Source organism: Anser cygnoides, chromosome 14 (genome assembly GCF_040182565.1).
Source record: "Anser cygnoides isolate HZ-2024a breed goose chromosome 14, Taihu_goose_T2T_genome, whole genome shotgun sequence".
In the NCBI taxonomy this organism is placed as follows: Eukaryota; Metazoa; Chordata; class Aves; order Anseriformes; family Anatidae; genus Anser; species Anser cygnoides.
The window spans coordinates 13,355,980-13,371,739 of NC_089886.1; the positions used below are offsets into that span (position 1 = coordinate 13,355,980).

The window sequence follows — 15,760 nt, forward strand, 5'->3', positions numbered from 1 at the left end:
GAAATGCCTTCCTTTGGACAGAAACCGTGTCTTTTCTAACGTGACAATATTAAAATACTGCTCTGAAAACTTTTAAGCCTTTTTTCTTTAAAGGACATTCTGACAGATGGTAATTTTGAGTGGTTCAGATGATGTATTGTCTGAGAGCTGAGTTCCAAAATGTGAGGAATATTATGCTTCAGTTTTGGATTTGCTTTTTTCTCCTTGCTGTGCTTAAGCTTTCTCAGTAGACACCTACATGCCAACTCATCTGCTTTGTGCTAGCTGGTTAATTTATTTGTTCGTACCTTTTCTCAGGTTACTCCATGCTCTGCTTAAACTGCCAGGGGCATTTCATGTACTTCACGCTAAGCGTTTTCGGTTGTGCTTTGTTCTTTGGAGGGGTTGTTATTTATTTCCTTCCCTCGCAGTTGTTCCTGGGGGCCTCAGTCTGGTGGCAGGACTTCCCTGTAACTGCCCAGAGGTGCCGTAGCTCACTGGGCTGTGGGGACGTGATCTGATCTGTGCTCACGTGCCCCGTGCTGGTATCAGGTCCTCTGTTGGATGCTGAGCCGTGCCGGGGCAAGAGGCGGCAGTCTCCTGCTTGCCAAGGGGGTCTGTGGCACCTCCCAGGTCCCTTCAAGTGAAAGCAGCCAGGTTGGCTCAGGCCAGCAGGTTCAAGCTAAGCAAACCTTCCCAGAGAAAAATGGGACTGTGATCGTAGCAGCTCCTCTGCCCGGCCTGGGAGGTCGGTAAGTCCTGGCGTAGCCGAACCTGCAGGAGGTCGTTTGTGGTGCTGTCTGTAGGTGAGTGGTGTTACACAGGAGAAAACCACAGGGCACTGAGCAGTCTCAGACCTGCAGGGGTCAGATCCAGAACTTTTAAACTGAAAAATGCTCAGGTTTTCTTCAGGTTTGCTTTGTCTGTAACTCTGACTGGGTGGGTGCAGGCACGAAGCAGGGGAGGGATGGAGAAACCAGCTGCATCACCCAGGTCTTACTCCTGCTGTTCAGAGAGGTCAGAGCCGTGTCCTCCTACAGAGCCTGGTGATTTCCCAGGTTCACAGCCTAAAACTGAAGCTCTGATTTCCATCTCCAGGCCTGTAACTTTCACTGCAGCTCTTCCTCACTGCCAATGACCAGCTGCAGGTGGGAGGTGAATTTATAGCAGTTCTTCCCTTGCTTCAGGCGCTGGTTTCACAGTGAATTTCAGTGCAACTGCTGTAGAAGAGCAGCAGCACTGCCTCGGGCCGTGTCCCGGGCCCTGCCTGCGTGCAGTCTGGTGGGGATTTGGCTCAGAGAGCTGAAAACCAAGCTGGGGTAAAATGGTTTCAAGTAGATCAGCAATTTGAGTCAATGGGCCGTGTAGCTGGCCAAGATGCCGAAATCAGCAAAGGCAGGAGGGAGGAGGAGGAAGAGAAGGCACGGCAGGGGATGTTTGGGATTTCCTTGCCCTGATAGTAATCTGGTTTATTTGGCTTAAACTGGTTTTGAAAAGCAGCCTTAGCACAGAGGAGTTTGGTCCCCAGAGGGAAGGGTCCCAGGGAACTGCCTGGATGGATGCGGTCCTCCAGGGCTCTGTCTGCCTCTACTTGTGAGCCTCTGTCTTGGGAGAGAGTGACCTGGTACGGAAGAAATCAAGATTTCATCTCTTGTTTCTCTTATACGTCCTTCGTTTTAGACATTTGGGGTTTAATTGCCGAGTCTGTGACCAAACCAAACATCGTTCCATCTGGTAGAGTTCTCTGAGCGCTGCCCTTATTGCAACTCTGCAACCTCATCACAGCCTCACTGTTTTTAAACCTTTAACGAAATGTTTTCCATTCAGCAGTTTGCAAAAGTAAACTTCATTTGAACAATCCTCATGTGCTCTGATTGCAAATAAAAGTTAAATGCACGAACAAAAATAATTGCTAGGCATGTGGGATTGTACATTTAGGTATCCATAATTCACTAACAGTATATGCCAATACACAACATTATCTGGATTTTCAGTGATTGCATTAGCATAAAAGCATGTTAGCATTTATCCAGTGGTACTAACATTTAAATATATATAAAGTATGAAATATTAAGATACAGCATTTTGGAGGCAAGTGAAACTACTGTCTGTAAAATGTTCTTGCATATTTCTGAAGGTACGCTCCGGCATCTTCGGATGACAATCAGCATTCGCACCATTGGGTCCAAACATTGCAAAAATGTCAATGTTTTATGCAAAGAGGAGCTATATTAAGCTAAAAAGATTGCTGATGAGAGAAGTGTCTTCTGATGTCCTCTAAGCTATTTACAGGCAACATCTTCCTTTGTTCGCAGCACAGCCAGGCCTCTGTGCAATTTGTATCTAGAAGTTTCACAAGACTGGAAATGTTAGCCAGGAAGGATTACGTTTGTGCTTAAAACCTCAATTTTTAAAAACTTTACCACCAGGAAGCATTTTTCCACACCAATAATTTGAACATTTTAATATTTTGCAATAAAAGGATTTTTGTAATCCGTTTAGGAGGGGAACAATAATTTATGTCAAATGCATTCTTGAAGCTTTATCCCAAATGATCCCCATATGCTTAGGGGTGAATTAGAGGTGAAGAAGGAGAGGAGCTAAGCCATGCAGCCTGTGAGGCAAAGAGAAGCGGTTTGTATTTCACGGGGAGAGGGCAGAGAGGGCAAAAAGTGAGATTTTGGTGTGGCCTAAGTGGGAGCCAGGACCTGAGTTCTGTTCGAGCCGTGTAGCTGGGGACAGGATCTCCAGCCAGCGGTCTGATCTCGTGTGTGGCAGATGTCCTGCAGAACACCAGGCAGTCCCCAGCACAGCCTCTTTGGGTGGGAGACCTTCCAACAAGCCCGAAGCTACCGGGATCTCGCTGTTCCCCATTTCGGCCCTGAATGATAAATCAAGTGTTACGACTTGGCAAAGGCTTGGGAGTAAACCCGTCCCAGCTAGTAACCTGGGCATCGTCTGGCGGCAGCCTGGAAGTTTCCCAGACGCGTCTCATGTCAGCCCATTGCCTCTCTTATTCATTTCCCATAAGTTACAAACCCCTGGAACTCTGACAACGTGCATCACAAACATCCCGAGAGCCGTTACTCATCTCAGCCAGCCCCAAGGCGCCTTGAGAGCTGGCCCTGTGTCGGCAAGGAGGAGCCTGGAAGAGGAGCCCGGAGCCGTGGGTCCGCGCTGAGCTGTGCTCGGGCTGCTCAGCACCGTGAGGTCTGCCTGTTCTCACTTCGGCTTCTCATTTTTCATCTTCTTTCCTTCGGGAGGTAGGAACGGGGGAATGTTGTGTCTCGCACCCCCTGTGTCTGTTGGTATCTCGGTGGTGTCCGCTCTCCTACCGCATCCGACTCCTGTGTCTGTCGGAGGAGTACTGGCGGCTTTCAGGATCTTTGCCAACAGGAGAAAATCCCCACCAGAAGTAACGATTTGGAATTAAGTTTGACTTCGCAATGAAACTGGTTGATGCTCACTGCTGTTTAATATTGAGGTCCAGTGGTACACGATAAACTCAGGAAAAGTAAAATTGAAGACCTTGCTTTGGTTCCGTCTCATAAGGACAGAAGAATCTCCAGGCAGAAAGATACATATAGTTAGCTTAACAAGCACTGTCCCTTCCCATTTATTTCAAATCCATCTTCATGTTTGTCTCTTCCTCCTCCGGCTTCTCTTTTTACACCCTGCAATCTTTTCCCATCTCTTTATTCATTTTCGCTGTTTGCTTCGGTGGCCTTGTTTGACAACTTTGTGTGCTGCCACCTTTCAGACGCAGTAATTCTAGCTCAGCTCCCTGCCCACTGGTAATTTCTTGCTTTGTAGATTCTATTCTATTTTTATTTAAACTCCCGACTTGTGTGGAGTTAGCAGCCTCACTGCACTTAATTTCAAATTAATTTGATTGGGTCACCTCAATTTTTTCTGTAACGATAATGAACTCAACCTATTTAGCCTTTTCCCATTATAAATAACCTCAACAAAAACTGCAGTGCGGTATAAAACTGTGTTTCGTCATTATGGTTAATTACACAGAAGAATAAATCCCTAAACAGTTTTCATCATCTGAAATATAATAAGGAAGTGTAATTAACAATTAAATAGTAAACTGCCATCCTTGTGCTCTTGTGAAAACAGGAAGAGGAGACCCCAGGAGAAAAATCTAGAATCTGAGTCTTGCTTCTGTTTTCATTTTCCTGAGTGTTTTGGTCGTGTAAATGCTGGGTAAGGGCAGGTTTCTGGAGGCTGACCCGGTGCAGCAGGGGAGGACGTGGTGGACATGGGACGGGTGGACATCTAGCACATCTTAGCCTGTCCCAGTGAGATTGTTTTGGGCTTGGGGATGTGTTCACTTTGGATGAATGTGGGGAATTTTTCAGGTATTGACCCCACAAGGAGGCAGGGGCTGCAGAGCCGTGCAGGAGCTCGCTGGCGTGCTGGAGCTGGCGTGCCCTGAGCGCACCGCTCGCGGGAGAGCTGGCGGTGCCTGGGGACCTAAGCCTGCTGGCCGGGCTCAGCAGCGCCCTGCCTTTAGCAGGGATGTTGGTGACACAACCTGCAGAAAAAAGCCCTCGCAGCCAGGTCACGCGTTGTATAAAACACCTTGTTTCTGTCTTCTCTCATTTAGGAAAAACACGAGGCGTGCTCTCCGCTAAAGCCGTTGAATTCTTGTGGTTCATTTGTAAGAAACGCACTCAGACTGGTTACCTAATCACTTTCTGCAAAAAACAGCCCAAACTCGCTGGGTTTGGTGCTTCATCACTGGACGCAACATGTATTCCTTTGTCACTTAAGCCACTATTTATTCATCATCCATGTTCTGTGTTTATCCTTTCTACTACAGCCTCTGCACTCAGTTAATGGCTTCACAAGCTTCAAAGATTTTCCTACATAACACCTACATTATTTTCCTGACCTGCTGCGACTTTTCCATGTCGCGTGTTCCCTGCATTCCCTCCGAGTAATAGGTGCAAAACGCTCCACAAAGAAGAGGCATCTGCGTCTCCTCTTTAATCACGTTGTGCAGAGGGCTGTAGCAGCCCGTCGCTAATGTGTTTTTAGAAGGGAGGTTGAGAAAGTGCATTGAATAGAACAAAGAAACAAAAAATGGGAGGAAGACGAACAATGAGAGCAGGAAATGCGGGATCTAGCCTCAATTACATACCTGCTCTGAGCAGGGGTTGGGGTGGACAGAGCTGGCCCAGTGATTACGTCAATTGTCTGAGCTGCTATGGGAGGATCTGGATCCCGTCCCTTTCTTTGCAGGTCCTGCTGTGTGCACCCTCCTACCCCTTTCCTGATTGCTGCTTTTGTTGGATTTAATTGCTGGCAGGCTGTACGCTGCAAGCATGCAGAGGCAGATCCCTCCGGGTTCGCAGCACGAGCAGGAAAGGCAGAACCAGGCTTCCGAAGGGGTCCTGGGGGCCTGCCCGTAGCTCTCGTGGGATTCCAGGCGGCGTCTGGGGTTTAGCTCCAGTTTCTTGCCAGCCCTCTGTTGTTCCCCTGCTCTCCCCGTCGTGCCGAGGAGAGGAAGGCAGAGCTGCTGGGCCCAGGGCTCGCGTAGGGAGCAAATAAAACCAGCCAGCAGCCGTGGGCTGTCACAGTGCCTAATGCTGGCCCTTGCCTGTCCTGGTTGAAGAGGGATCAAGTCTCGGCACATGAGCTCGTGCCCAGGCTGGCATCCTCCAGCCTGCCTGTTTTCCAGATACTGTGTTTTGATCAAGTTTTTTGTCTTCTGTCTGCTCGCGTGCTTTAAGATGCAGCGAAACAGTTGGTTATTCATCCACAAAGACAGTTCCTCAGGTCTTCCACCAGATTGCTTCCAACCGCAGCCCCTTCAAGGCTCTCCAAGTGTTTGCATAGGGTAATGTTCTGCCGAGAGAAAAAACAACAGCTTACTGGAAATTATCTTTTTCTGAAGAAACTCATCATCACTGTTGACTGCCTGCATCTTCCCTCAGGTGCTGACGTTCTGCATCTTCTTGTGAGCCAGATTTTGATCTGTATTTTAGACGATCCTATTTCTGCTTAAAAGAAAATGTCCACTGGAAGCCCTCAGAGCTGCCTCGCGTGGTTTGGAAGGGGATGACCAGCTGGCTTGGCTGTCTGGGAGGCCGGGCAGACCTCTGAGCCCTGCCAGGCTCTGAGGGGCAGCCGCTGCCCCGTGGCTTGGAGCCATCCCCTGGGTTTGAGAAACGTTATCGCCGCTGCTGCCCACCGAGTCGTAGCTCCTTGATGCCACTGCGTGAGTTCTGAATAGATCTGAAGCCCAATTTGGTTCTCTGTACGTCACTTATCCTTTCCGCTGCAGTTAACGAGTTTCTAGGGTAGCCAGTTCCAGAAGGCAACCATCAAAGGGCTGCGTCCTCGCGTCCGTCAGACGCGCCTGGCTGTCCCACAGCGCGCTTCGGTTCTTGCAGATTCTCACTGGTACTGTCTGTTATGAATCTAGCACGGAGTGCACCATGTAACTTCTCTGTCTCTCCTTTTTAAATTTTCTGAATGCCCTGAAAATAGGTGATGGGAAAGAGAAAGGACTCTGCCAGCAGTCAGGTGGTGTTAGCTGGAGCCTGCGTGATACGTGGGTCACGGCGAACGCCCCGTCCATCACGCTGCTCCCTCCGTGTTCGGGGCCGTTTCTCAGTTATTCCTGCCCCAACGCCGAGCTGTACCTGTTCAGTTTTGTTAACTGTCCTGCAGCTGACCTGTCCATCGTGAGCATCCCTGCATTTTTTGGCTGTCACTGAAGGAGGATCGCATCTTTGGGAGAGGAACGAGTGAGCACGGTGCTGCTGCTTGGCTGGCGGCCGGGCGGCGATGGGCACAGCTCGGCCGTGGCTGTTTGAGGGACAGGCTGTTAGTCCTTGGCTCCGTCTGCTGAGATCAGTAATTAGGGGTGTTGCTTTTTATAAACCACTAGATCAACATAGGAGTTGCCTTATTAAAATGGACATGCAGGTCTGTCTGGTTGAAGCGCCTGTGGCTGGGTTTCTGGGAGGTAGGAGCAAAAATCCTGGGGTGGTAACGGCACCGTAAAATGCAGAGGTTCCCCTAGCCTTAAGCAGCTAAAAAATGCCACATGAGATGAAACGCAAGGGTTCTTGGTTGGTTTATTATCTATTCCTGTCAACGTAACAGAGTTTAAAAGGGTTTCTGGATTCTGGTCCATGCCTGGTGCGGCAGGGTGCCGGCTGCAGGAATGCGTTCGGTCGGCTGCTGCACACGTGGGCGCTTCTCTTCTCCTGCTGCGAGCTCCCCACCTCCCTTCGGACGGGGATGGGAGCACATCTCCATACATGCTCCTGTCCTAAGAGCCCATGAATGTGATTTTGGCGTGTTTGTGTCTTGCACCAAGCAGGAATTCACCTGTGTTGTTCTCCAAATTAATACCCTGCTGATCTTATTTAACAAAATCTTTCTGCAAGCTGAGAACTGTAACGACCCTGAAATTTTCTTACTAGAAAATGCTTTTTCTTCTCAGGCACTTTGTATTGAAATCTGTCTTAATTTTGGTTCAGCTAGTGTATGAAAACACACGGTGCTGCTTTATTAGTCCCTGGAGGAATAAAGACAGATGGAACCCAAACTGGAGTCGGCGTTAGGATTAACCAAACCCTTCAAGAGTTGCGTGGAGTCGGGGCTTGGTCCTGCCCGGGCAGCATCCCAAGACCAGTTCAGGTGGCGTGAGTCCCCACGCGCGGGCTGAGGAGCTCGGTGTGACAAATGCAGATGTCACTTGGTGGGCTCAGTCCCGGGTTGTCCCCTGCAGGTCGCGACACGGGTCCTGGGACGGGTGCAGGTGTGTTTTGTTCCTGGAGGAGGGCACGAGGAGCTGGTAGAGCTGTGCCAGCGATGGGAAGAGGAGCCGAAGGGCGCATCGGGGTCCCTGGCACGCGATGACGCGCTTCGGTAACGAGCTGCTATTTCTGGTCTCGAGCTTCCCACAGCTGTGCAGTCATTGATGGCTCTTGTGCGACTGCTGCGATAGAGAGCAGAGCTGGGCGGGGGGAAGGCTTTGAGGTGTGTTCCAAGGAATTTGGGAGCGTGGAGGTGCAGAGGCAGCGCGTGGTTCGTGTGTGCTGGGGGCATCTTTGCTTTTGGAATGTTGAAGGGTGCATCTGCCCCTCGAAAGGGAGCAGCGGAGGAGTACAGGGTGGCATTGTCTGCCTGGGTTTGGGCATTAGCGGGTGTTTCTGGAGTCTGTAGCCACGCACTTTTAAAGTTTTTCTCACCTAGCTCCTGGAAAGGACAAAGAAAAGAAGTTGCAGAAAGGAGGTCTCCACCTCGTGCCTTGGAAGCCAGCCCTCCCCACGCAAACCAGCCGAAAAGCTCCAACCACGGCCACGCGTGCATGGTCAGCAAGTCCTCAGCAGCTTCAGCGTTGGGGAGCAGCAGTGAGTGAAGGCAGAGTTGCTTTGCAGAGGCCAGAGCAGGTCAGCACACGGAGTAGTGTCAGTGTGTCTGGAGAGGGCACGAGGGGGGCAGCTACGTGCAGCTGTGGCCCCCCCAGCAGGCAGCCCAATTTCCCAGCCCATGGCTTGGTGCTGGCCGCACATCTCCCCCTGCACAGAGCCATGGCTTGTGCTGCCATGGGGTGTGCTGGCCATAGAGAGGGTTTTGGATGCCTCCACCCTGGCTAGTTGAATGAAGCAGAGGGTTTTAAAATAACGTAAAGAAGGATTTGGTGTAGAAAGTTGATATTGCCCGTAGCAGTCATGGTTTGATGTATGCAGAGTGAGCAAGGGGCAGAAGTGGAAGAGGAGCAGCTTCCACGGAGGCACATCAGCTGGGAAGAAGGTGCAGAGGGACACGTCCCTTCAGGCCAGCCAGGGGAGCCTTTCGCATGGGCCAGCCACCTTTCCTGCAGCGCAGCAGCAGCGATTCTGAGTTAAGAACGCAAATATAGGACCTCGCTAATTGTCCTGGGGAGCGGGAGGGCTGCTGCAAATGAGCTGATATTGCAGATCGATAGGGAGTTGAGCAAACACGTGAAGCATCTAGCCTGGCACCTCACAGAACATCCACTGTTCATTTATTCTGACAAGCGCAATTTGTTTTTTGTTATTCATGATACCCTCTAGTACAGCAGGAAATATGCCATAGTGTATTTTGTACAGGGAGGAAGGGTCTGCAGTGCGAGCTTTCTCTGCAGGACGTGCCCAGGAAGTCTTAGAGAAATAGCGTGAGGCTGCTGTGGATTTTCTTTTCTTTCTTTGTGGGCTCTGGGGATTGCAGATCAGCGGATTGTGGATTAGTGGATCAGGAATTAGAAATGCATTTTTCATTTTTATGTTACACGCTAATGAACTGACAAATTTAATTTCTTTAAATCCAGCTACTTTAGCTAGAATAAGTGAAGTCTTTTTCTGTCTCTTTTGGTAACTCAGAAAAGGCTGAATCGAGATCTCTTTGGGCATCACGTCACATAAATGCAGTTATTTGTTTTAGACCGTTGCCGTTATCAAAGTGTAGCCAGTTTGCAAGAAAAGAGCTCGTTGCCCGTGGGTGGTCGCCGAGCAGGGCTGTGGCGTGCTGTGGGCAGAGCTGCGTGGTGGGCTGCAGCTCTGCCGGCGGCGTGCGGCTCGTCAACACAGCCAGGTGAAGCCGAGCCCGCGGGAGCTGGTGGCAGAGCCTGGTGGCTCTGGCTGCGGTGCTGGAGCCAGCTCAGGCATCCCTGCGAGTTGCTACTGGGTAGGCACCCTTCTGAGCCCAGTGCTGCTGCTCCGCGGAGAGTCTCCATGGCACGGCCGCTGCGATGGCTCCAGTGAGTCGTGCTTGGCTGACATCTAGTGCATTTCTCTTGCCCTTAGGCTCGTGTGTGTGAATGAAGCTGAAGCTGGATTGCTCCGTGTGCAGGGTCCGGGACCCCGGGCAGCATCCTCACCCTGCCATGCCCACTGCTGTAAGGGGATGGGGTTTGGGGGCCCTGGTGCCGGTGGGTGCAGGCTGCAGCAGGCTCCCAGTGCCTCTGCTGTAGCTGCGCTGTTCTGCAGGTCCCGTGGGATGTGCCTCCCTGCCCAAAAGCTGTACCAGGGCAGGCACAGAGCAGCACAAGGCATTTATGTCATTAAATGCCTGACGGACTGCGCTGTGGGACCTGATCTGCGGGGGGAAACCAGCTCCATTGTTACCCCGTCACTTTTCAGAGCTTTAAATGAGAGCAAAACAAAACGGACGTGGCTTTCTGGAGCAGGCTTTGTTCGCTCACTTTGTGATCTTGAAAGTGGGTCTGAAGCACGGCTCGACGCGAGGTGCCAGCACCCCAGCAGAGCCGTGGGCTCGTGCCCACCACGAGCTTTGTGCCCGGCGAGGAGCACGTGTCCTGGCGCAGCCCGCGCCTTGCAGGAGGGTGCCGGCACGCCAGTCGCTCCCCGTGCCTGACGGACGGGTTTGGGGCTCTGCCCATCACGTCTTGATTACCGATTAACATGATGGAGCTGGAAAGTACGTCTCATTTCTCCACCTGAACCCGACAGGTGGGGATCTATGTTTCCCGGTTTATTGCTGTGCCTTGTTATAACCTATTTATGACTGATTGAAAAGCAGAGGCTTTCTATAAAGGGAGACTTTTAATCTCCTCGCAGAGATGAGTGTGTTTCCCTTCAGGAAGTGTTCATCCTTTGCTGCTTATCTCTAGCCCACACTTTAAACCTGAACCTGGCAGAGACCAGAAAGAAGGCAGGATCAAAGCAAAAATAATTGCGATCGCTGGCTTCTGTGGGCAGTTTAAACCCATTATTCCTACTCACTAACTAGTTATTCCTAAATAACTCATGCTAGAGACAATTCAGCTGTTGCAGCATCTTCTTGATGAAAAGCACTCAAATGCAATAACCATGGCAACAGTTGCTGAGGGCCGGCCGCAGCGAGGGACGGAGCTGGGTTTTCTAAAGGACGAGGGACCCAACTTCGCTAACAAATGACCCTGTGACGTGCCCAGGGGACGACGCATGGTGAGCACTGCCTGCTGGCCTGGTGGGGACCCAGCTGTGGGCAGCACCCTGGGGACGTGGGCTGCCCCAGTGCAGCCGGTAACGAGCTGTGCTTCGTTAGTGGTGGGCATCGTGCCCTCCAAATGAAAGGGGAGCTCGTCACCTGAAAGCCAGGGGAATCAATCGGGAGAGGCCAGTTTGGGAGCCTCAGGAGGAGGCAACTCTGATCCCAAAGCCACAGGTGTGGTTCACGCTGCCTGTGCGTGGCGAGCAGGCTCCAGTGTCTGGCTGCTCTGGGAAAGACTGCAAATTTCTGCTGTTGATTTCCGTCTTGTTCCTGGTTCCCTGGCGTGCAGATGACCCTTCTCTTAAAAGCCTGTCTGGCCCCAGGCTCCAGGCTTTCGCATGGACTCCAGCAAATGCTTTTGTTCTGGGCAGATTTGGCATTAACCAGCTTCCAGTAGATCCTCCCCATGCTGCTAGGCAGCAACGTGAAGGTAAGGAAAGGACGTTGGTCAGCTGAGCCACCTCTTTGACTTTCAGGAGGACTCAGCTGAGTAAGGTACTTCATTTCTTCTGAACAGCTGTCTCTTGGACTTCCCTGCAGGGAAGGGATGAGCAGGAAGGCAGGCTGCCGGAGGTGGCTGCTGCGGGGTCTCTCTCTGCGTGCGGTGGCTGGCAGGGTGCAATCCCACCCAGCCCCAGTGGGAGCATCAGAGTGCCGCAGGCAGATAGCAGTAATAAATACGTACAAGTCTCATTGCAGAGCTGCTGCTTTGTTAGAAGAAGCCATCGGTAAGACCACGATTGAAGCTCTGCAAGGGATGTGACAATAGCCACGTGGTGTTGCAGGTGGAGGAGTCAAGGAACGAGCTGAGCTAATGACAGCAGGGCTGTGCCTGCAGGGGCTTTTCTGTGACGGTCCTTCCTCCATGGTTGGTGCCGTCCCCTTGCCCACGGCATCTTCTGAGTGCTCGCTCTTAGGACAACACCGTAAAGACCTCTCCAAATGCCCTGATCTTAATCTCAGGTCGGGAGCATAGGTTATGAGATCAAGGCGTTTCAAATAGCTTAGTGGGGAGCATGTTATTTTTATCAGGCAGTACTCTCTTTCTATTGTCTTACTTAATTGGACATTTTGTAAGTCTGAAAAGTAAGAGGAAACTCTTTAATATTAACCAGAAGAAAAGAAGAGCCTGCTAAAAGGCAGCATTTTTACAGATTTCCGAGAAGGAGGCAGTAAATACTCCACCTCTGCTTAATAATAATAATAGCCGGGCTAAGTATCTCTAAAAATATAAAATAATGTGTGCTTATTTGGAATAGTCAACATCCTTATCAGCTTGCTGTCATCTCTACAAACAAGTTTCACTAGAGATTCTGGGCATGATTTTCAATGGCTCAGAGCAGCTGGAGCTTCTTTGACTTCAGTGAAAAGTCTGAGTGCTTGGCACGGCGGCAAACCAAGCCTCTTCCTTTCTGCCTCAAATTGGGTCTTGATTCTAAGTGAGATGAATTTTCTCCTCCTGATAATTCTGTGCATCTGAAGTGATTACAGCTCCGCGTGAGTGCTCTTTTCGGAGATTTGAATGCAGCGTTTTCTTCCGTCTTAAAAAGGTTCCTCCGAGCCTTCTGATGCTGGAGAGGGGGAAAAAATCCTGGTGGAAGCTGTCACATCTTCCTATGCAGATTAGAGATTAAAACTTTTATTTTTATAAAACACATACGGGGGCTAAATCAGAACACTTCTGTTCAGGCGAGCAGGTTTTGGCTGTGGCAACATGCTGCTAAATTCTTCCCCGGCGATGGGGAGGCAGAGCCGGCGAGTGCCATTATTTGGAGTTCTTAGAGAGTGAGCCTTAATGTTTGCTTAACTCCACTAAAAATAGGCACCACCCTCTTTTCCTAATAGGCAGCATTTGTCACACTTGATTCATTTCCTCTCCCAAACTGAGTTCCTTCATGAATATTCATCCGTACTCCCCAGGAATCTGCCCGTCCTCAGAAGTTGTACTCGCGGTGCCTGTGCCCTAACAACGCGAGCCAACCTTTACAGGCTCACCAAAAACCCAGCCTGAGCCAGGGAAACGTCGCAATATCAACGGCCCTCATTGATATCTGTCTTCTCCGTGAGCCGTGATTGCTCGTTATCCCTCGATGAGACCCGTAACAAGTCTCCGGGTCCTGTTGTCATAGCAGCACCGCATCGCCCGGCATCGCGAAGTCTCTGTCACTGCTAATTGTGAGATGGGAGGATCGTTGTGGCAGTTTTTCTAGTGGGGATTAGGCCAAAAGGTCCCTTCTGAGCTATGATGAATGTGGTTCCCTTCAGAAGCTCCTGAAACTTGGTAGTTACAGGCGGTTTGTGAAGGGGAAGCTCTGCGTGGCGGAGAGAGGGGCAGCAGTCCTTGCAGGGCTCTCCCCATTCATGCTCAGCCACTGCTTAGAGCCGGGAAAAATCAGAGCTGCCAAGGGAAATGTGAAACATGCTCCGTGTTTAAGGGAGTCCTTCGGTTCCTCAGACCTGGGAGGCCCAACACGAGTCAAATGTCCCTGCTCCTGTGTTGTGCTCTGCGTTGGTGCTGGCACGGGAGAGATCTGCTTCTGCCCGATGGGTGCTGGGGAAGCCACGAGCTGGAGGAGCGCGGGGCCGGCAAAGCTGCGGGACCCTCCAGCCCTGGAGCCCCTGGCCATCCCCTGGCCCCCCGAGGGATGTGGGTGGAAGGCCATCTGTAGGATGTGAAGGCAGGTGACCAAGGAGAACACAACGCGTTGCTTTTGGGGTGAGCGCAGTGAGGTGCCCGTTCCCTGTGTGCGGGGCCTGCCAGCGCACCGGGCAGTATCTCCCCGCTCCCTGGCAGTCACCCCGTCCTCCCTCCATTTGTTCGCGGTGCTGCCACCTGCCAGCCTTGCTGGTCGTTGAAGAAATTCAGGGTCTGGAGGTTGCAGAATCGCAGCCCGGTGTTGTTCCCCAGGCTTGTGAGGACCACCCGTGGGAGACGCCTGTTCCCTTTGCCAGCAGGGCAGACCGCGTTGCTTTTGAGCAACGTGCTGCCAAAGTTTTATAGGGGCTGCTGTGGGTGAGAAATATGGGTAGCAGAAAGAACGAGCTGTTAAGACCTTCCGTCCTTCGTGATTTATCAGCGAGGATGCCGTCACTGACGGGGGGGAGCTGCCCAGGACTCCGGGTCGGCGCGGCTGCTCTCGCGCTGCGTGCCCAGGAGCGCGGGGCCGGGGGCAGCAGGGGCTGTAAGTCCCCTCGGGCTGGTGACATCCCATCGGCAGGCTCGCTGCTGGCTCAGCACCGCGGCGGGGATAAAGGCGGTCTGTGACGGATGCTCTCCGCTTCCTGCCTGCCGAGGGATGGGGATCAGCTGTGCTCCTTCCCAAAGACCTCCTCTGTTAATACGCGGGGCAGATTTGTCCTCCGTGCACGTCACTGCGTTTACTCCAAAACTCTGAAATGCAGCCAAAATAATCCCTGACCTAAACGTAGGCGTGAGCGATGTTTTTAAAGAATTAAAAAGGAAAAAAACATATCCTAACCCTCTCAGCCTCTCCCCCCACATCAAAAACTCCACTGGCCAAGCCCTGCAAATGAGTTTTTTGTCTTTTTCGTATGTGCAGTTAGGAGCCAGATTTTTAAAGGCTGGCTTTCAATTTTACAGGCGTTTATTATAGGCATGAATAATTGCTGGCACTGTGCTACCACTGCTGTTGTTTGCTCTTACGGTTTAGGCCAATTACATATGTAAGACCCTGATTTACAAGCAAAAGCAGAACTAAAGTGGCTTTGTGGCCTACATTTCAAGAACAAGTAATGTGCCCCCAGTCAGCTGTACGGCCCCAGATTTGTGCTGTGGAACACGGAGGTCCATTGCCATAAATAAGGGGGCCCAGATTGTCAAAGGCATTATGTGACGTGTTGTCACAGCGCGGCGTGAAGGACGTCGACGTGGATCAGCTTCTGAGGACCGGGAGCTTGCCCAGATTTATCCCAGGGCAAACACGCTGGAAGATTTGTGCCGGATTTGGGGAATTTACAGAGAAAGCACACAAAAGGGAGAGAATTTGAGCTACACGGTAGTTTTGCGAGATGGACTTGAACAAAAAGCAAAGTTCTATTTCCCAACGTGATAATTGGTTTGTCTCCTACCCCTACTGCCAAGCGATCCCTCCTGGGGGCGAAGAACAGATGAGATCCACTGCTGAATTTCACATTGATCAATTGAGATCAAATCGAGGTTGTTTTTCCCTAGGTTTTGTACAGCAGGCAGAAAGGAAGCAGAAAGGAGGCAGGTCGGTGTGCTGACTTGGTGGGGCGTCTCACCCCGCGCTGCCGGTGCCACTTGGTGCCGCCAGCTTTGGGGCAAGGCAGAAAGCCAGCCAGCGCGGCAAGGGAGGGGAAAGGGCCGTACGGATCCTCCCTGGGCTGGTTTCCAGCTGGTGCCCTTGTTGCTGGGGGTAAAAAAGGAAGGACAGAGGAAGGCAGGAGGTGTGCGGATCCTGATCTCTTCATCACGAGTCGCTAACGGGTGTTGTCTGCGGGAAGCAACAGCAGCTCCGCTCGGGAAGGAGGCCAGACTTTCACACTTCAGGGGATGGCCACGGGAGGATGATGCACTCGTGTCGTTAGTCATTAGCGTGGAACAGGCGGCTCCTCATCTCGCAGGGTTTGTGTGCTCAGCTGGAGGCCGTGGCAGCCTCCCCTGCGTGAAGGGCCTGAGATCAGCGCGACTGCCGCCTGCCGGGCTGAGGGATGCTGGCAAGGGGACACCCTTGGTGCTCCTGGGCGGCCTGACGCATGTCTGTCCAGGCAGGAAGCATCAGCTAAGGGCCGTTGGTTTCCGAAGTGGTTCCTT

General features: G+C 51.6%; 1 protein-coding gene and 1 long non-coding RNA gene across 8 annotated transcripts in view; one reads left to right on the forward strand and one right to left on the reverse strand.

Moving 5' to 3' along the window:
• Positions 1 to 15,760, forward strand: part of SIL1 (SIL1 nucleotide exchange factor) — a 93,587-nt gene that overhangs the window by 61,314 nt on the left and 16,513 nt on the right. The gene's annotated exons all lie outside the window — the stretch shown is intronic.
• LOC136791904 (uncharacterized) lies at positions 2,336 to 3,209 on the reverse strand. Its single transcript, XR_010834959.1, has 3 exons — positions 2,927 to 3,209; positions 2,688 to 2,860; positions 2,336 to 2,593 (listed from the first exon to the last, which is right to left on the reverse strand). It is a non-coding gene; the product is annotated as an uncharacterized lncRNA (long non-coding RNA).